Genomic DNA, 22,735 nt, shown 5'->3' with positions numbered 1-22,735 from the left:
TAAAGATTCTTGGTACAACTCACATCAGGGTGAATGTCTAAGCAGGTCTGTATCACCACCATTCACACTACACCATCCACACTACACCATCCACACTACACCCTCCACACTACACCATTCACACTACACCCTCCACACTACACCCTCCACACTACACCATCCACACTACACCCTCCACACTACACCATCCACAGTACACCATTCACACTACACCATTCACACTACACCCTCCACACTACACCATTCACACTACACCGTCCACACTACACCGTCCACACTACACCATTCACACTACACCCTCCACACTACACCATCCACACTACACCCTCCACACTACACCGTCCACACTACACCGTCCACACTACACCATTCACACTACACCCTCCACACTACACCATTCACACTACACCGTCCACACTACACCGTCCACACTACACCATTCACACTACACCCTCCACACTACACCCTCCACACTACACCGTCCACACTACACCGTCCACACTACACCATTCACACTACACCATTCACACTACACCCTCCACACTACACCCTCCACACTACACCATCCACACTACACCCTCCACACTACACCATCCATTTTCCCTAAATTTCCCTAAAGCAGTTTGAGGAGCGCCGACATTCAACAGGCCACATCTTCTTCAAATATGTTCAGTGTGACATTGTAAGAAAGCTTAGAAACCACACTTTCAGAGTCTGTAAATAACTTTAAAATGCCCCTCGGGAGACTTGTACCTGGTTTTTCCATGGCTGGGAACATCTTACATCGTGTTACTTTAAAACCTGCGCGATGTCAAACACGTTTGTTCAAAGGCTTCAAGACATTTTTGTCTCACTGGACCTCAGAAAGCACAATTAAAAAAAAACAACAACCGGATTTTCTGCTGTTTATGAAAGTAAAGAGTGATTGATTCAAATTTGGGATAGAAAACATTAAACTGCAGTTTAACTTTGTTTGTTGTGTCTAAAAGTGTTTAAGGTCTAAGTGTGGTGATGACATATGTGGCAAGAAGAAGGATCATCTTAATCTTCACTGTATAGTTTTGCTGTGAGACACGTGCAACTGCTGGTAAAAATAAAGAAGACGTCTGATTCTAAAAGAGCAGCGCGTCACGTGTGAGTGAGTGAGTGAGTGAGTCTGTCTGTCTGTCTGTGTGTCTGTGTGTGTCTGTCTGTCTGTCTGTCTGTCTGTCTGTCTGTGCTGCAAGCATGAGTGGTTTCATCAGTTAACATCTGTGTTTAAATGAAACGAGTGTCACACACACAGCAGACACACACACACACACACACACACACACACACACAGCAGACAAGTGTGAAACAGGCCTCATGCCTTCATACCATCAATCGTGTGAAGGATAAAAAAGAAGCCAAACTCTTCACATAGTAAATATTGGCTGTGAGTTGAAGATCCCACAGCATCAAAGTTACAGACACTAAGTTATGATTCAGTTCAGTTCAGAGCTTTATTGTAACTCAGGGGTAACTTTGTTTTACAGTTGGTGGAATTAAAAAACAATGAATACTTCAAATGTATAAGCGACACAAACTAGTGACGGTCAAAGCAGCTGAATCATTAGAATCTCTCTCTCTCTATATAATATATGTACACATACAGTATATAGCTATATGGAAAAACACCATAACGCTAATTAACAAACCAACATCCTCTCAGCAGCAGCAGCAGCAGCAGCAGCAGCAGCAGCAAATGAGATGAATGTTGAGTGGAAACCTCTGGTGTGCAGTGTGTATATTAGGCCTCTGCTGTATCTAACCACGTGTGTGTGTGTGTGTGTGTGTGTGTGTGTGTGTGTGTGTGTGTATGAGAGGGAAAGCGAGAGCACTAAGTGGCTCAGTGTTCAGCTCTGAGTCTGTGTTTAAGGAACAAGGCCATTGATTGAAGTGTCTCGCCCCACTCGTCGTCCTGTGTGGGAGCAAATGTGCCTGTTGTGATTGAATTGTAATCATTATTTGTGGAAGGTGAGGAAGTGAGAGGGCGTGGAGGCTGCAGAGAACGACTGTGCAGGGACTCTGTGGCTTCAATCTTTCTCCATCTAGTCTGTGTACAGTGGACTTTATCTTTCTATTGTTGCTTCACTTGTAAAAAAGTTGTAACTCTGTGGGAGAAATGAGTTCTCCACAAGGCAAAAAAATGTTTTATGAATCATGATCAATGTCCCGTGTGGTAACGACGCTACCTGTCGTCTTCCAGGAAGACAGAGCGCTACTCTCGGGCCTTGTCCACATGGGAAACTTTCACTGTACGATATTTTCCTTGTTTGTTCTTCAAGAAGATTTCTGCAATCATTTCAAGAAATGTCTTCATAGACTGTGTGTGTGTGTGTGTGTGTGTGTGCTGCACAGCTGTGTACAAACTCAGTAAACACAGTAAATCATTCACACACATACTGTAGTACTGTGTCAGACATGTGTCAGACATGTACCATGTACAGTGTTTATTTACTGGTATTGTTAACAATGACGAGTCTCAGATATTTTGGGGATGATGTCACTCTCGGGTCCGACGTCATTGTTTTCCGAACGTTGATTAGTGGTTATTTACACGAAAACAACAGGGTGGCATTTAAAGATTTAGATTATTTAAGAATGGATAATAGATTTAGAAAATTATTTTGTGGCTAAAAAAGTTGATATGATGCAAAAAATTGGCAAATTCTCTTCATGTAGACGGAGTCATTTTAGCCGTTAAGCTGCCCAATTACGTTTTAGATAAATACAATTTTTGCAGATTTGAGGATTGTAACTGACTTTGTACAGTTACATACGTTTCATTTTTTTTATTGTGTATCTATTATAGTTTTCCTCTTTTTACTCTCTGTCTCAGAGATTTTCATTTTTGAACTTGCTTTCAAATGTTCCTCTGCTCTCTGTACAAACTGGTTATCTTCCCGTACGACACGGTGCTTCCTCTGACCCTAAAGAATCCTTTTGTATGAATGTCTGTACGTGGACAGTAAACTCAACAGCCCTCCGAGGATTAATAAAACCTTCTGTATCTGCGCCTGTCATTCCACTTTATTTACTGGTTATTGAGCAATCTTACATTTAAAAGAAAATTCTTTCCTCAAATAATTGGTTTTGAATCTTTTTGAGTCTTTTTGTTCCAAAGTGACTCAAAATACACCAGTTACACAAATTAATAAAATTAAAAGTGTATTTATCCAATGCTAAAATAGTCCCTAGTTTAAATGATTAAATATGACAGGGCTTATAGTATAAACAGTAAAATAAGATAATCTGCTGTGCTTGACAGTTAAAACATTTACAGACGACAGATCGAGGTTTGACTTTTGTGTAAAAGTTAGAGAAAGAGAGATAAGAGAAATTCAATGAATGGACATTTGTGAGTGGAAATAAGAGGCAGAGCAGTTGGTGCGAGTTCTCACTCCCTGTGGCCTTTCAGCACTGAACCCACTGCCGCCGTCTCTCTGCTGCTGCTGCCGCTGCTGCTATTAATCACCGTTCTTCATCCTTTTTTTCACCCTCACACACTGTATTCAACTTGACCTTTTCCTTCTCTTGGCCACTTCCACTCAGAACCCAGGAGCCTTTTGATATGTGGGAACATTTTCTCTGAGCAGACATCTCGCACCCTTGGTTACAACGCTGGACGAGAGGACGGAGGGGAAGTGAGTAGTGTGTGTGTGTGTGTGTGTGTGTGTGTGTGTGTGTGTGTGTGTGTGTGTGTGTGTGTGTGTGTGTGTGTGTGTGTGTGTGTGTGTGGGGGGGGGGGGGGGGGGGGGGGGGCACTTTACAGCAAATGTGGATATCAGAGTGAAACTGTGGAATTCAACTCTATAATATTATTATTATTATTATTATCATTATTAATAATAACAAAATAAAATAATAATAACACAAATAACAACAACAACAAAATAATTATAATAATATTGCTAAGTTAAAAAAATGTCTACTGAAAAAAAGATGTGGCATTGATCTTTTAATTAATAACAATGATTTAGAGGAAAAGGCTCATGGACGTGGTTGAAGAGGACATGAGGACAGTTGATGTAAAAGAAGAGGAGAGGACACAAAAGACCCGTGTTATTTGACTGTATGTGTCCCTGTGACCTCACCTGTTGCCCTATGTCAGCTGAGATTGGCACCAGCGCCCCCCGGGACCCTCATGTGAAAGATAGATGGATGGATGGATGGATATACACACATTTAATGTACCGAAAAAATACCAAACTGTACCATAGATTGTGTATTGAAAGGTTTGTTAGGTTATCATTATGTTATTCATTAGGAATAGTACCACAATAACTGGCCCCAACCAATCCATTCTTCGGCATCCTTACCTTGGGGTACCTGAGTAAAATGGTACAGTCTAGCTCCACCCACAACAGGCAGCCGATTGGGCAACAGAGAAATGTAACTCCCTCACAACCGCCCGCAGTCTATTCTCATACCAAGTAAAGGTACTGTTCTCAGTGGAAACACACGCCTGAACCAGGGTTTGACCATTCCAAACCGAACCAAACTGTACCAACACGGCACAACTTAATCTTTCTCTTTCTCTCTCTCCCCTAGTGTGTGCCTTTCCATCCTGTCCTCTCTCATCATTATCATCATTATTGATAAGTAGCAGTATAGTAGTATTGTCTTGGTATTATTATGGTATGATTAAAACTGATATCAGTATAATATTCTTTTCAGCAATCTATGCTGCTGCTGCTTATACAAACACAATCATAGTACTATAAACATACATATATATATATATATATATATATATATATAACATTCATGCTAATGCAAAATGACACAGGTATTTGCACCGCTGCCAGAAATGAAGAGGACATCAACATGTTCACGCGAGGAGATAAAGCCGAGTCATTATCCAGGAGTAAATGTCGATTAAACACATTCCCATTTAAGATTTTCATCTCAAAAATCATGAATGTTTTTGCCAATTATCATTATTATTTTTTATTTTTCCCTCCTGCAAGAACATATTAAAATTCTCTCTTTCAGTTTTGCTCACAGTCTTTACTGAGGACATAGATGCACACAGAGCGAGATCACCAGAGAGAAAATCTCTTTGATTTGATTCAGTGGGAGTTTTCAAAATGACTCTTGAATTTCACTTTGGGTGAAAGAGCTGCAGAGAGAGAAGAGAAGTGGAGGAAGGAGGAGAATGTGTTGAGGCATTAATGCCAAATTAGCAGGAATAGACCTCGACCCCGAGAAATGAGATTAGATTCAAAGGCTGAGAGAGGGAAAATGTGAATGACATGTCAGATGTGTGGAAAGTCTGGAGGAGCAAGAGATGGAAAATGAAATGAAAAGCAGGGGAAGGAGGGGAATGAGAGGGAACTTTGTAAAGAGAGACGAGGAAAAGCTGCTCTGCTTTGGCAGCGACTCTTTCCGACACTCTGCTCACCTCTGCAACCTTCCTCCCCTCAGCATGTTAAAGACCCCATAAATAACTCACGGTCCCATCCGCACACACAAAAGACAACAAGACGCTCTCCTGCTGCTGCTGCTGCTGCTGCGAGTCAGTCAGAGGCTGGAAAACATCATTAAAAACCAACAGCACTCCGTCCTCCGTCCTCCGTCCTCCGCCCCCCTCGCATTGTTGTGCATTAATCATGTTAAACAACACAGTGTTTGGCCACAACACGTTCCCCGCGGGCCGTTAATGGGGGTCAAGCTCCACTGGGGTTCAAAAGCTTGTTAAGAGCGACTTTAGTGTGTGTTTTGTGTGAGGGACATAAAACACACCAGCGTGTGGAGTGAGCAGCAAAATGACAGCGATAAACAACGCAGTGAGACACGTGAGCGCGAGACAGAGAGAGAGAGAGACACGGACAGAGGTGAGGACGCGGCCGTCATATATGCACTCACACACACACACACTCTGGTGAGAGGCCAGAGAGGGAGGCCTGTGTGCACATCCATAACTGTGAGGCCTTGTCAGAGTCCATAAGAAGACAGAAAGAGAGAGAGAGACATTAGTTTTTCTCAGAATACTTCGTTAACAGATTCCACACATTTTATTTGACTGAAAACAGTCGTTCATATAAAAAATGATCAGGTTCATTATTCCGGCGTCATACAATCACCATTTTATCAAAACTAAATTCTTGTTGCAAGTTGACCTCTTGACCTCTCCCTGATTAAATAGATTACAAGGATGTTTAAAAGCTGCCATTTGACTTTGTCAGAATAAAAACAGACGAAAAATATCACAACATTCAGTAAAAATAGCAAAAACATGGTTTCTTGTCCTCAACAGTCGGGGAAACTGCTTCTGTTTCCACGGTCAAACATTAAAGCTGCAGTATGTCATTTTTAAAGATAAACGAACAAAAAGTGTTACATTCAATTAGTCAATTGTGTTCACATAAAACAGACTGTGTTTGTCAACAGCAACAAAAACACTGTATCAGTAAAGTGAGACGACAGCAAACAGGTCAGAGTTTGACTGAAAACACAAAGAAGTGAACTAGGAAAGTTCCAGAAGTCAAGTCCAACTTTAAACTTTCAGTCAGGTCTCATCGTTTATTTACAGATGAAGGATGAAAAATATAATGAGATATTTTTCCTGTGGCAGAATAACACCTATATCTATATCATATACTCTACCCATTAATGCTCTAATGCTCTAACCTCGTCTTAAACACACACACACACACACACACACACACAGAGAGGGAGAGAGGGAGGGAGGGAGCATGGGCGGCATGAGACCAACAGGTGTTGGCTGTGTCTCCTCCACACGTCTGAGCCGTCCTTGAGTTTCCGGCCTTCTCAAGAGAAGCTGCTGATTTATGAGAGGGATCACTGTGTGTGTGTGTGTGTGTGAAATGAATAAATTATGCAAACATAATAATAATATACACAGTCATTTCCAGACAACACAGGGTTTTTGTTCATTATGGTAAAGCCACAGCCTGTAATTTGTCTCTGAAACGTCTTAGTAACTGAAATCATCTTCACGTTTAACTGACAACTGTCAACAAAGACGTTTGAAGAAAAAAAACATAAAAACAGATTCATTTGCTGCAAAAACAAACACTTAATCACAACATTAATAACTGAATAGGTAAAACACTAAAGGACCTTTTATATAGTTGAATGTAAAACATTTAATAATGTGATATTTAGAATTGAATAAAACTATTACCTCGCTGACAGGACATGTTTTATTATAACACGATATTTGAGAGCTTTGCTGTACCTGATGTTTTTGTCTTGTCAAAGCACAAATAGAAACAAAGGTCAGTGTTTGAATTCTGCTCACGTTTATCACTTTTAAAATCACATATGAAGATAAAGATAAGTCTCTGCTCTTCATCACACTCTCTGACAAACCTCCTCCTCCTCCTCCTCCTTATTATTATTGTTATTATCATTTATAATTGATAACACGTTACTTTCAGAGCCAGCGGGAGGTTATTTTACGTCACATGCTCTTTAATTTTTTCTCTTTGATATTCTGTGTGTGCAGCGTGTGTCGGTGGAAATCCTCGTCTCATTTGCATACAGTAGCCTTAAAAATATGTCTCCATGTTTTGCATATGTGATTAAGAAAAAAAAAACAATTTGCATATTAGTGCAATGTGTGGTGCGTGCATGTAAATAAGTGTGTGTGTGTTTGTGAGGACCAAAAAAAACACCCAAACCAGAGGAAGAGAGGACATTTTGTCTGGTCCTCACAACATTCAAGGGCTTTTTCAGGCTTAAGACTTGGTTCTAGTGTTAGGATTTGGTTAGTCAGTTGTCCTGGTTAAGGTTTTTATGATTATCCTGACTAAGATGGCTGTACAACAATGTTTGTTAGTATTTCCCATGCTATCATGTCCCTCTTGCTCTCGCTCACACAAACACAAACCTTCACCATAACCAGTTCATTCCTAACCCTACACTGTAAACAATAGAGTCATATACTGTAAAATTAGGATTTTTTTTACAGTGTAACTTTAACCTAATCACAATTCAAATCAGCCTGAATCATTTCCTCAGAATTGAGCTTCTGCTCAGATTTTTGTCTCTGCGAGGACGACTGGTCCTGACAAGTAACACATACAAGAACACACACACGCACACACACACACACACACACACACACACACACACACACACGCTTGCACTGGGAGAAATGTTGGGAGACGGGTTGAGGAGCAGCGAAGCATGAATTATGGATTTTGAAGGATTTCCCATTGCTGCAGGAGTGTGGATACAAAGAGACAGAGAGAGAGACAGGGAGAGACACAGAGAGAGAGAGAGACGGGAGAAAGACAGAGAGAGACAGAGAGAAGCAGAGAGAGAGAGAGAGAGATGTATGTTTTTCTACCACTTGGACTTTCTCTCTGCCTCTCTGTCTGTGTGTGTGTCTGTGTGTGTGTGTGTGTGTGTGTGTGTGTGTGTGTGTTTAACCCTCAGGCCGCTGTGTGAGACCAAGCAGAGTCAGGTGGTGAATGCTTAACCATGTGTGGCAGTGGATCAAAACATTTTTACTGGTGGAAGCGCTTTAACACAGGCAGTAAAACTGTGGATAACTGATAACGCACACACACGCACACACACACGCTCTCTCACACACACACACACACACACACACACACACACACACACACACACACACACACACAGACACACTAAAGCTGTTACCAGTTAGATTTAGTGCCATATGTTCATTGCCAATCCAAACACATTCCTTTCTCGTTCACTTCTCTTTCACTTTTCTCCATTATTTTCCTGCTTTTCTGCATCTGCACCTCCCAAACCTTACCACACACACACACACACACACACACACACACGCACGCACGCTCTCTCACACACACACACACACACACACTCACACACACGCTCACACACACACACACACACACACAGTCACACTCACACACACACACACACAGTCACGCTCACACACACACACACAGTCACGCTTACACACACGCTCACACACACACGCACGCTCACACACATGCTCTCACACACACACACACACACACACACGCTCACACACACACACGCACACAGTCACGCTCACACACACGCTCACACACACACATGCTCTCACACACACACACACAGTCACGCTCACACACACACACACGCTCGCACACACACATGCACGCTCACACACACACACACGCGCGCACGCTCACACACATGCTCACACACATGCTCACACACACGCTCACACACACACGCACACACACACGCACGCTCACACACATGCTCTCACACACACACACACACACACAGTCACGCTCACACACACACACGCTCGCACACACACATGCACGCGCACACACACACGCGCACACACACACACACACACACACACACACACGCACACGTGCACACACACGTCTCTCCTTGGGGTCATACTGAAGGCCTGGCAATACATCAGAGTGCCACTGCTGCTCAATCCCAGCAGGTTATTCCCTAGTCTCTCTCTCTCTCTCTCTCTCTCTCTCTCTCTCACACACGCACAGTCATGCACAGTCACGCACACACACACACACACACACACTCACACACTCTTTATGTCCTTACCAGCTGTCTGCAGGGTTGCTGCAGGGTTGTTAGTTTGGTAACTGTGTGAGCTGAAGGCTGCTGCGCCTCATGCTTCTATTAAACTGGTAAATTACATTTAAATATTTATCGAAGTGTAAAAAAGAGCAGATAACTTCTCAGCTGTCAAGGATGACGGTCTTTTGGACAGCAAGTCTCTGATTCACTTCACATTTCTCGTTTTATTTTGCTTTTTAACTCTTTATCAGAAAAACTTCCAATGGTTTCTGAAAGCTGAGAAGTTGCACGTCAAAGCCAAGACGTGGTTATTAGAGTCATTTCACTCGCGCTGTTGCAGGAAGACGGAGAATCAGCGTCTTTGTCACCAGAGAGTTGGAAAAAACTGCCACTAAACACACACACACACACACACGTGAGAACATTGTAGTCACCTCGTCGTCTAAAAAGTAAACAACGACCTGTAAAGCTTTTTTAAAAGGAATCTATTCACACTGAGTAACATACAGAACATGTGTGTCTCATGTCTGTCAGTGAACCTTCTTAAATGTTACCGACCTTTAAGTGAAATGACATTTTTGGGCCGTTGAGTTAAAGTGACGTGAGGGTTAGGTTCTATAGGTGTGTGTGTGTACGTGCCGTGATGCTGGAAAACACTGACACACTGTGTCCATGCAGCTTTTGATGTGTGTGTGTGTGTGTGTGTGTGTGTGTGTGCTGCAGTGTCAGCTGACAGTGACACACACACACACACACACACACACACACACACACACACACATATATGCTGCTGTGCCACTCACTGAAGGTGTGGGAATGTCTTTGTTAGTTTGTAACTTCCTGTTGTGTAACAAGAAGAAAACTAGCACACAATGACTCATTCATACTTGGGTTATTAATGTAAAAATCACTTTATGGAAAGACATACATTAGGATTATACAATCCTAATCCTAACACTAGAACCACGTCTTAACCCTGCTCACAGAACATGTGCGTGTACATGTCTGTGGGAGATGTGGTTTTAGGGTTAGGGTCTGTCTTCAAGGAGACCAAAACCTGGTGCTAATGAGGCAGAACCTCATTTCCGAGGAACTGGTTAAGTTTAGGGTTAAGATTTAAATTGTGGTGAGGTTAAGGTTATGGAAGGTTAGAGTTATGGATTAACTGGTGATAGTTAGTGATCACACTTGGCCAGGCATGTCTAAGGTCCGGTCCTCTGTCAGATTGAATACGGCTCGCAGCTCCGGGTTTATTACGTATTATTCATGTCCAGAGATGGAATGGGACAGAAAACATCAGCTGCAGTCACGTGTCGGCTGCAAACGAGTTGCCCTTTGAGACCAGAGTCCTGGTTTGCCCCCCCACCTGTGACGGACAGGTCCTGATATGATATCTGATGGTTTCATGTGTTCACGCCAGCTTTGTTCCATTGCCACTTAAAAATGATAATTGTGACAATGAAAATGAAATGATTGTAAAACTGTGTGTTTGTGTGTAACGTCAGGAGAGATCATTGGAATCTTAACGTCATCAAAAAAAAGGTTTAGACACCTCTGGAGTGTGTGTCATCAAAAATGACTTGAGGCAACATTAAATGACAATGAGCAGAGTCACTGACAGCAGCTTTCATACTGAGTCCTCCACTTGACTGAGGCTCTCCAGAGAGGACCTGTGTGTGTGTGTGTGTGTGACTATCAGAGTCGCTGGGAGAAAGTGACTGTACTAACAGCTGTGGAAAACATTGTACAGGTGTGTGTGTGTGTTTACATCTGTCTGTGGACTAACACATGATCTGCAGAGCTGGAGTCACATGACTGCGCTGGGCGGAGTCCCGTCAGCGTGACACAAAGCTCACGTGCAGCACATTGTTATCGGCGTCGATGGTCTTTGAAAAGTTTTATCACTTTTATCCAAACCACACCTGTGTGAGGAGAATGTGCTGAACACACGTTTGTTATTTACAGGGATAAAGGTGAACCGTGATGTCATAAACTAGACCATAATACAAGGGAGGAAACAGTGGATTTTCATTTATTTTATTTATTATAAGTGAAGCTTGAGTTTTAATGTTGCTGCTATAGACGAGCATTAACACATGGAAGACTATGACAACATGAGGTTTTATAATGTCACTCCACCTGTGTGTCCACCACATTAGAACACGTATCACACTGGTGAAGTTTAGGGTTAACAACACTGTGACCTCTGACCTTGACCTCTGACCTTGACCCTCACAGGTTTCCTTTCCACTACAACAACAATTAAAACATAAAACAAGTGAATTGTAGCGTTCAATTATTGGCTTATTAAGCTGTAATAACCCTAACCCTATGCCTCCATACACACGATGGCATGTTCATTTCGTCTATGCCGCAAGTAAATGCAACACCATACAGCTTCAGTTTATCATAAGAATAAAGAGATTAGAATAGAATAAACAATAATAGAATAAACCAAAACAACACTGATTTCATTTAAAACAAGAACTAAAACACGTTCAAATAAATCCACACATGAAGCGTTGGCTCTCTGAATGATCTTAATTATCAATGACAGTGAGTCTGTGATTCTCTTTCTTACACAGTCTTTTCTGATGCATTATGAACCAGACCTTACACTGTTTGCTTATTTATGAAGCTTTCATCAAAGGAGAACTGAGATTTTTTACTTACTTTTAAATATTATAATGACCTTATCTGCGTAGTATTATGACATTATGACCCTAACCCTAACCCTCCTTGTCATATTCCACTTTATTCTCACAAAATTGTGACTTTTTTGACAATGAAATTACAGGTTTATTCTCAAAAGCCTACATTTTTCTTCAGTAAGAACCTTAGACTCTGTCGTAGGACAGAAATACAATGAATGAATCCAACCGTGACGGTTTAAAGGTTATATACATAAAGATTAGTCCTAAAATCCTTTATACACACTTGGCTTTTCCTTTGACTCTGACACAGGTCACGTCTCTGCTGCTCGGCTGAAATCTCGTACTTGCTGACGCATAAATCCTGGGCTTGTGCCAAGCACACGGACACGTGTGGACTTCAGTTGACTTTATTTAACCTTTATTTAGTCAGGCAGATTGAGACAGAACAAAGAAGAATCAGGAAAGACAAATAACAAAGATAATGCAATGATGTAATACCATCGTGTGGTTCGTTCACAGACATTTCAGTGGGGAAGTACTACACTGACGGTTTGTATTTATATATAACTTTGAACTAACTTACTGCTACTGTAGTATTATCTCATTATTATCACTGAACTTCTAAAGTATTTTTAAAAAATGGACACACAGAAACATCTGGTAGTAGATGTTTTGCCTAAATGCACTAAAATGTGATTTTACATGTCAGTAGATTTTTATGTATACTATTAAAACTGTATTAGATGGTATATATTATATTTGTTATATATATATATATACATACATACATACATACATATATGTATGTATGTATGTATGTATGTATATACAATTATACTATATATATATATATAACATTGTAATTTTCACATAAGTGCAACACAAATATACAATATCTCATGTGCAATCCTGTTTATACTGTAAATATCCAGCTCATACTGATTCTGTTTTTGTTAACCTTTTTATTGCTGATATATTTCCATATTCACAGATCTATAAATGATTACGATTTATTACTTTTATCTTTACAGTCTTTGCTGCTGTGACATTATAAATTCCCCCAATAAAGGACTATTTCTTATCTTATCTAATACTATTATCATGTTGTCACTGTAAGGTAACGTCAAATATTACCAAACAGTATAATGCACAGCTGAAAAAAGGAAGGATGAAACTAAACGATTAAATTCTTACAAACTCCAGTTTGAATCCATCATAAATTCTGGAGGTCAGAGGTCAGATCTTCTACATCATATCATAAAGAGATTTGTGTTTCTTTTGATCAGCGTTGTGTTAACTGATGTACAGAAGCCTCACTGTTCATTAATGACTCTGACGTGGTTCAATATCACACCAGCACAAGATAAAAAATTCATCCATAGCAGATGAAAATCTTCAAAGCATGTTTTCAAGGTTTTCGTCATATATGGTGCAATTACAGGTCAATCTCTAAATCAGTGTTTCACACACTTTATTTAACAGGACGGCAAATAAATCACAGCCATATCTATCAAAAATAATATCACTTTGAATTTCCAAGAAATGTTTGGTAAATTGATTTCAACCTTATTTATGCATGTTATTTTATTTATGTTCAGATAAATCCTTTTTATTTTCAAACTTTGATTAAAGGCGTCCTTGACTAGAAACCGTGCTTGAATCAGGAGCAGTGGGCTCTGAACCTGAAAAATGACTCATCTGTTTGTGAACCACTGCAGTTTCTCTGAAATGAGTCACACTCGCCCTCCAGTGTGGTCCTCCAGAGAAAAGCCCGTCTGGATAATCAGAAACACTCAACAGCTCCAAAGTATTTCATACACTTTGTTCTTCGCTCAGAAAAAGCTTCATAACTTCATAATGAAGTTACCAGTAAAACTGGTTCCAGAGTTAACTGATGAACAAACAGAGCGTATAGAAATATAATATAATAGAAAACAAACCTCGTCCTGTCTGGACATTTAAAGCAGCATTTGTTAAGTTACCCCAAAAAAGCCTTAAAATCCTCATAAGAAAAGAATTTGAAATTGTTTGAATATTCATTTTCCTTTTGGCTAAATGTAAAAAAGTCAAACAACAGAATTCATTTCCTCAGCACATTCTTGAGCTTTGATGAGGCTCAAGAAGGATTTTGTGCGACGCATGACATCTCGCTGCGGGCAGTGAATGTCACACTTCAGTTCACATTAAAGGTAAAAATAAATGCTTTGTGGGAACTCTTAAAAGTATGTGACGATAAGACGAAGGGAAGGCGGCGTGCCTGAAACTGACTCATCACCGTGACACGCTGAGCCTGAAAAAGCCTTTGAATGCTGTGAATACAGACTGTTGTGTGAAAGGAAAACACAAAAACCAAACCTAAGCCACAGGTATGTTTCAACGTGACCCTTTTATGACCACGACATTCAGGACGCCTGCATTTAAATTAGATTTTATGGCTGAAAATGTTCAATAAGTGAGTTCTTCTGCCCTTTTTTCTAGATATCACAAACAGTCTCAGAGTTACAGTAATGACACAGAAGAGTTAACTAGGCACAAGTGTTAGTGACGCTAGGGCTTAAAAAAGACAGAAGAAAGTGTAAAAGTCAAACCCGTGTCAATGCTTTCACCACCAAACAGCACAAAGAGCTTCTACTTGACTTTTTCAGTACCTGCTAAAATGTCATGTCATCAGACTGCCGGCCACTGATTGGTCAGAGAGTGTCGTCACTGGAAGAGTCGTGAGCGCGACGTCCTTCACAAGAAACAACTGTCGATCAGTTAGAAAGACTTGAAAATCCTGGGTGTAAATCAAGCTTCAACACAGTTTTCTCTCTGAGCCGCTGTCTCTGACGTCTCTGACGTCTCTGACGTCTCTGTCCTCATCATTCATTTGTTTCTCCGAATGATATGCTTCGTATATATATATATTCACAAAGACCTTCAGCCTTGTACTGTGATGACGCAGAGGCAGCAGCAGCAAAATCACACTAGTCAAATGAAATGGTTGAAAACTGTTGACTGAAATCACAAAGAAGCATGAAACCATGAAACCATGAAACCATGAAACCATGAAACGTTTCAGAAGTGAATTCCACTGCTCAGGAAACCCGGCTGTTCTAGTAGTTCTAGTTCTAGTAGGTCTAGTTCTAGTAGTTCTAGTTCTAGTAGGTCTAGTAGGTCTAGTAGGTCTTGTTGTAGTAGTGGTAGTAGGTCTAGTGGTAGTAGTTCTAGTTCTAGTAGTTCTAGTTCTAGTAGGTCTAGTAGGTCTAGTAGGTCTTGTTGTAGTAGTGGTAGTAGGTCTAGTGGTAGTAGTTCTAGTTCTAGTAGTTCTAGTAGGTCTAGTTCTAGTAGTTCTAGTTCTAGTAGGTCTAGTAGGTCTTGTTGTAGTAGTGGTAGTAGGTCTAGTGGTAGTAGTTCTAGTTCTAGTAGGTCTAGTAGGTCTTGTTGTAGTAGTGGTAGTAGGTCTAGTGGTAGTAGTTCTAGTTCTAGTAGTTCTAGTAGGTCTAGTTGTAGTAGGTCTGATAGTGTAACAGAATAGTAACATAAAGAAAAGTTACACACTACAGCTTTAAGGTTCCAGGTTTGTGGTAGACTTTTGGACTTGGTGTAGACAGAGACTGAGGAGAGGTGCAGCACAAACACACACAAACACACACACACACACTCACTGAAACAACAACATGGGTGTGTGTCCTTCTCTCCTTCTCTGAATCTCCTCTCCTCATATCCTTCCTTCTCTGACAGTGATGACTCAGTGGAGCTGTGAGTCACTGCGTCCTCCAGGTCTTATCTCTCTCTCTCACACACACACACACACACACACACACACACACACACACACACACACACACACACACACACACACACACACACACACACACACACACACCCAAAAGGGTTATCTCTAACCTTTATAGTTTTCCTCAGAAATGAGGTTCTGCTTCATTAGGACCAGGTTTTGGTCCTGGCAAGGTCTGTGTCTATGCCGAAAAGGTCCTTAAGAGGCAACAAATACTAGTACACACACAGACACACACACTTTTACTGGAAGCAGGTTCCTCTTTCAGTCAGAGACATATTTTTGTTTTCCTTCCCTCTTTCCCTCTGCTCCCCTGGACTCTCAGAGGTGCTGTGTATGTGTGTGTGTGTGTGTGCCTGTGTGCCTGTGAGTGTGTGTGAGTGTATGTGTGTGTGTGTGTGTGTGCGTGCCTGCCTGTGTGTGAGTCCCTCGCTCCCTCTCTGTTTATGTGTTTGTAGTTAATTAAAGTTGGGAGGAGTGTTTTGGAGGAGTGAGCTGCCAAAGGCTGTTGCATAAAGTTAGCAGACACACACACACACGCACACACACACACACACACACGCACACGCACACACACGGCAAATGTTCTTAGCTTTAAGTATCATGTGCGTATGATTTGCAAAAATTGTGTTGTTGAAACTAAATGAAATGATGTGTTTGGCTTATTTCTGCACATTAGTGCACATCTTCCACATTAGTTTTATTTCATTTCTCAAACGTTTTAAACCACCTGAGAAAACATGGAGCTCTTTCAGTAACACCATCATCACAATGTTAAAATACAGACGTGTAAACAGGTGCAGCACAGGAGGCAGATTGTATCCCAATAACATCCTTGCTCTCTCATCATCCTCCTCTTCCTCACATATACTGCACACACTGGTATGGTGACGTTAGATTAAGATGGAGCGAGAGATAAAGTATTTGTCATTTATTTTACACATTCTAGTCAAAGTTCCTCAGCTCCACTCCGATCACATACTGGTGTACACGCAGTGATTTTTGAACTTTAACTGAGTCTGACTCGCATTTATTCCATCAAACTGATGAATGTTTTATTGTTTTATTTTGACATGTATGTTGTTTTACAGCATGGAGTCAGTTATATAAATAAATCATCGCCGTCTTTTTAAGTAAATATACACTGAAAAAGACGATGATGACAAACTTTAATAAAGTTAATTTAGACTAAATGAAGCAATTTGTCTCCATATAACTTATTCATTTCTGCTGCAAATCTTTCCTTTGTCTCACTTGTGACTTTTCAGAAATCTTTGGTCTCTACATTTTCCACCACAGAAACTATCACAGCAGTATCAGGCTTTACGTTACTGATAATCGCTTCAACTATGAACACGAGACAGAGAAGTAAACGGGACGTGACCACAAACCTCCACTATGTCATAATGTGTTTTAATCCAATACACCACAAATAATCCCATAGACGAGTCTGAACAGAAAAAGCAGCTATGGTGTGAACACAACTGTGACCTTTAAATATAAACACAACACAATAGTGATTAAGATAATCAGCTCCACGTGATTTCTTTTTATTTTTCTCTTGTCACCTGACAACATTCCTGCGCTGCACATAGGAAATGATTTGTCTCATGTTCAGCAACAGCTGCAAACAGGTTCTCAAAAGTCAACTCGACAGCTCAAAAATACACTTTAACAGAATCCTGCCCACCGTCGCGCTGCAGCTGTATACACACAAAAACTCCTGCTCTGTCAGGTTCGATTGTGTTAAACATGTTGTTGTTTTATATTTAGCCTTCTAGAGGGATTCAGATTAAGGATCTTGTTGTCTGTATACTTCTGCACTTAGCTCCCTTTAACTTTGTACTTTTACCTTTTATATTGTGTTCTCAGTTTTATATCTGAAATTGTTTTGTCTATTTGAGCTGCGAGACCAGTAATCTCATGACTAAATAAAGGATAAACAAAATGAAATAGATTAATATTACACAAAGAGCCTGTTCTCGGATAAAGGATACAGTACACAAATAATGTTTCATCTATACACCATCCCCACTACAAAAGGGCCAGAATGACCATAAAACCACTTAAAAATTATACGTTTGACAGAATTTGCACTCAAGCAATTTGGTCATTTTTATTTTAAACACATTTAAAACAAATGAAATGATGAAAATGTATCACGTGTGAACAGTTTGTGTAGATAACTGTGTGTGTGTATCTTCTTATATTTACAGTGGGCGGGGTTTGACATGCTTCATCCCAGCATTTTACTAGCATTGCATGCTAATGAAACACAGTTATAGGAACAGAAGAAGAAGAAATACTTCTTAAGTGCTTTAAACAGCCAGTTGCTGACTCTACTTCCACTTCAGAGACAATGAGTCAGCAGAAAAAAGCCACTTCCAGTGAATTCATGTCACTAGACCTGAATAAGGGAGGAAAGCAGAGAAATGGCCAAACCAATAATATCGTGATACAACGATTCTGTGACACGACAATCATATACCAAAACATCACGATATCTGTTTTTTATCAAACCAGCAAAGCACACTCACCATTGTGTGTGTGTGTGTGTGTGTGTGTGTGTGTGTGTGTGTGTGTGTGTGTGTGTGTGTGTGCGCGTGTGTGCGTGCGTGTGTGTGTGTGTGCGTGCGTGTGTGTGTGCGCGCTCACGACTGCAGACTGCATCTGGTTACATCATTTCTGTAACCAGGTCAAACAGAGGCTGAAAAATAACATCCTCAATAAAAACTCACCAAACGTTACTGCAGCTTTGAATTTAGATGGAAAAAACCCAACAATGTAACAAAGCAATCCTGATCAAGCATAAGTGACGTGAGGGTTCGTAAGTAAAACAAGCTTCCAGGTCTTGGCACAATCTTCAGTGGGAGTAATCGTGCCATTTTCAGAGCGCATGGTTATAAATCTGAAATTAAATCTGGTTTTTATTAATCCCTGAAAGGGTATTGGGAGATAAATGGGTTCTCATCGTACACCAGAACTTCTCCTTCTCAAGTGTCTGCTCCTCCTCTATTGTTTCCCTCTCACCCTGCAGCTTTTCGGCCGCTTGTTACAAACTGTTGTCTCACGTTGAACGGACAACAGGTCTGTTTCCCTGCAAGAAGAGCAGAAGAGTCGGTATTATGTATAAAAGATGAGGAGTGTGGGGTTTGTGTGAGCGCGAGGTGAGCCACTCAGCCTTGGGTGAAGGTGGAGGGCTTTAAACATGCAAATCCCTCCTTCTGCTTTATCTGCCTCCTCTCATATCATCCATAGCAACACGGATACGGGCCGTAATGAGGAGGACATGCAGGTTAACAGTGCCGAGGTGTCTCAATGGGTGTGTGCACATGTGTGTGTTTGTTTGTGTTGAGCATGCATGTTCACGTGTGCACGCACACACACACACACACACACACCACAGTGTCTTATCAGGCAGAAATCAAGGAGGTGTATGTGTTAGCTTACGCCATAAACACACGGCAGCAGAACATGATTCGAGTGATAAGCCTGCTGGGACTGTTGGCAGGCTGACACACACACACACACACACACACACACACACACACTCTCTCTCACACACACACACACACACACACACACACACACACACACACACACACACACACACAAACACACAAACACACACAAACACGCGCATACACACACACACACACACACTCACACTCACACACACACACACACACTCTCACACATACGCACACACACACGCACACGTCTGCCCATCTATTCTCATTAGGACACTGTACTGTACTGACACAAAGCACTATCCCTAACTTTAACCATAACCAGGTCATGTCTAACCCTCACATTAACCTAACCACAATTCAAATCTTAGTCATGAGGTTCTGCCTCATTAGGACCAGGTTTTGGTCTCCATGATGACAAAACCCTGAGGCTAAAACCACGTCTTAACCCTGAAAATAAGAGTGAATCCAAACATAAATGTAGTGACTTTATAAGTGGATCAGTTTCCATTCTGTGTTTTCTCTTTCATGCAGAATGATGTTTGTCAAAGCAAAGTAATCAGTCATTTGATATCAGTGTATTTATTAGGATTAGTGCACATTAATTAGCGTCACTGTGATGTAAATGAGCTCAGTTTGAGTTTATCTACAGTCTCTTCTCAGGTTGATTAAGTTTGAGGATCAGTGACAGGAAATGACAAATAATGATGAACATTTATATTATCATATATACTCCAGTGAAAATCACAATTATAGGTTAACAAGACCAAATGTTCAATATTTTAAATCATGATGAATGAACGTTTTAATCCGTCATCTGTGAACACATAAAGTCAGAGTTTATAACACTGACTTTTTTATCTGTCCAGGAAGTGTCGTAAATCAAAAATAGACTTACATATAAATGAAGTTACATATTAATAAACATCAGTTTAATCAACAGCAAAAAAAACAAAAACCTTTTTAATGATCTATTCTATATATATGATCGATTCTACTCATCCACTCATTTTGACATCAGATTGCCGGCCACTGATTGGTCAGAGATTGTCACTGGAAGAGTCATGAGCGCGACCTCCCACTCAAGAATGACGGGTTGTACTCATTTCCCTTGTGAGTCACTTTGGATAAAAGCGTCTGCTGAAAGACACGTAATGTAAAAGAATCAAACCCAACAATGTTGAACTGTAGATCAGTTCTTAAAAGTCCTCAAAAGACTTAAAAATCCTGAAAACATACGTTCATCTCCAACATTTATCAAGTAAATGTCTAAAATGACAATCTTGAGTCTGGTGGGTTTAACGACAGCACTGCTGAGAACCGGTGGTCGGGTCATGCAGAAATCTTTTTATTATAGTGATTCTAATGATTCTAATGATTCCAATGATTCTAATGATTGAGTTACACTGAAAACAACTGTGTTACCAGTCACTAGTTTGTGTGTCTGTGTCACTGCAGGTGACGACCACGTCCACAGTGACGAGGATTCCAAACTGAGTCCAGCTGAGCCGAGTAAAGCTACGACTGTACGATGGAAACGCACCAATAACAACTTCCTGTTTACAGCAGCATGTGCTTGAATGGTCATGTGATGTGTTTTTAACTGGAGCAGGGATGTAGCTTTAAACATCAAACAGCCCTGACGCACACACGCACACACACACACACACACACACACCAGCGACACTCTGAGGTGTAAACGTTCAAACAAGCGCCATGTTGGTAATAACGAGGGCGCAGAGAGGAGCCTCAGGCTGTCTGTCCCTCCAGCTCTGATGATGATGGGGCGGGGGGGGCAGTGGCAGGTCTGACTGTGCCCCCCCCCCCCCCTCCCCCCTCCCTCCTCCTCTCTGTGCGTGTGGATGCATCACTGGAATCATTTAATTCATACCATAAACGTGACAGGGTTAATGAGAGGCAAAGAGAGCCTGGGGACCGGGGGTGGGGGGTATAGTGTGTGTGTGTATAATATTTGTGTGTTTGTTTTCAGGGTGGTGTTAACATGATAGGCTGAGGCCAGGTTGCTGTAGCCTGCAGTCATGACTGATGCTCTTTAATTCTGAGTTTGGATTCTCGGCTGACAGACGAACTGCTGGAACATGGCCGAATGACAGCATCAGTGATCCGCGTGTGTGTGTGTGTGTGTGTGTGTGTGTGTGTGTGCGTGTGTGTGTGTGTGTGTGTGTGCGTGTGTGTGATGGAAAATGGGAGACAGAGCTTCTTCCAGGAGTATCAGGTGTAGGGAAGACAGATGGCAAAGCCTGGGTGTAGTTTTGTTTTGGTCATCACTGGTTCTTGTTACGAACAGAATCTACACACACACACGGATCACCACACACACACACGCACACGCACACACACACACACACACACACACACAGAGTCAGTTTTTACATGTATTCAAAGCATACCTGCCTGTGTGCAGATCAAATGTAAAACACAGCAGTGTTTGTGCAGCTATTCTTGTGGGGACTCTGCATTGACTTCCATTAAAACTTACCAAAGCTCAACCAAAATCTCACCCTGAACAAGTCATATCTCAGCCTTTGAGGTTTTGCCTCATTAGGACCAGGTTTTGGTCTTCTAGTGGTCTACTAGTGGTCCTGACAAGATCAGTGTTTATGCCAGAAAAGGTCCTTAAAACGGTCCCTCAGTTTGTATTGAAACACACCTCCATGCATGTGAACAGGGAAAAATATAAAATACAATTTAAACCACGACAGCACTTGTGTGGATATTTTATTGAGACAAACTAAACAAAGAATTATTCCCTAACCTTAAGACACTTAATCCCTTACCTTACCCTTACTAATACAAATCTTAGATTTTAACTACTTCCTCAGAAATGAGGTTTTGCCTTTTTAGGACCAGGTTTTAATCTTCATGAGGACTACTGGTCCTGACAAAACACCTCTGTGCGCTTCCATGAGCGCAGAGAAAAAGAAAATAATATTTAAAATACAACACACACACACACACACACACACACACACACACCCCAGTACGTCTCTCTGCTCGAAATGTTGTGTTTCGACTCTGACAGAGAGAAGAACGTGTGAGGGAAGAGAGAGAGACAGAGAGGAGAGGACGGAGGACAAAAGCACGAGAGAGAAAAATGAGTGAGGACTAAATTGTCTGGGAGGAGTGATGGAAGATGGAGAGGAAAAGGCAGGGAGAGGTGATGGAGATGGATGAGAGAATGGTGTGTGTGTGTGTGACGGGGGAGCGAGGGGGCAGCGGTGGTGATGGTGGTGATGGTGGTGATGGTGATGGTGATGGTGATGGAGATGGATGAG

At 41.3% G+C, this 22,735-nt stretch overlaps 1 long non-coding RNA gene across 4 annotated transcripts in view; it reads right to left on the bottom strand.

Annotated features, from left to right (window-relative positions):
* LOC131467648 (uncharacterized) overlaps positions 1-22,735 on the bottom strand; it is a 76,070-nt gene that overhangs the window by 5,568 nt on the left and 47,767 nt on the right. The window lies entirely within an intron of this gene.

Source organism: Solea solea, chromosome 10, assembly GCF_958295425.1.
Source record: "Solea solea chromosome 10, fSolSol10.1, whole genome shotgun sequence".
In the NCBI taxonomy this organism is placed as follows: Eukaryota; Metazoa; Chordata; class Actinopteri; order Pleuronectiformes; family Soleidae; genus Solea; species Solea solea.
This window is presented reverse-complemented; position numbering and strand designations above follow the sequence as displayed.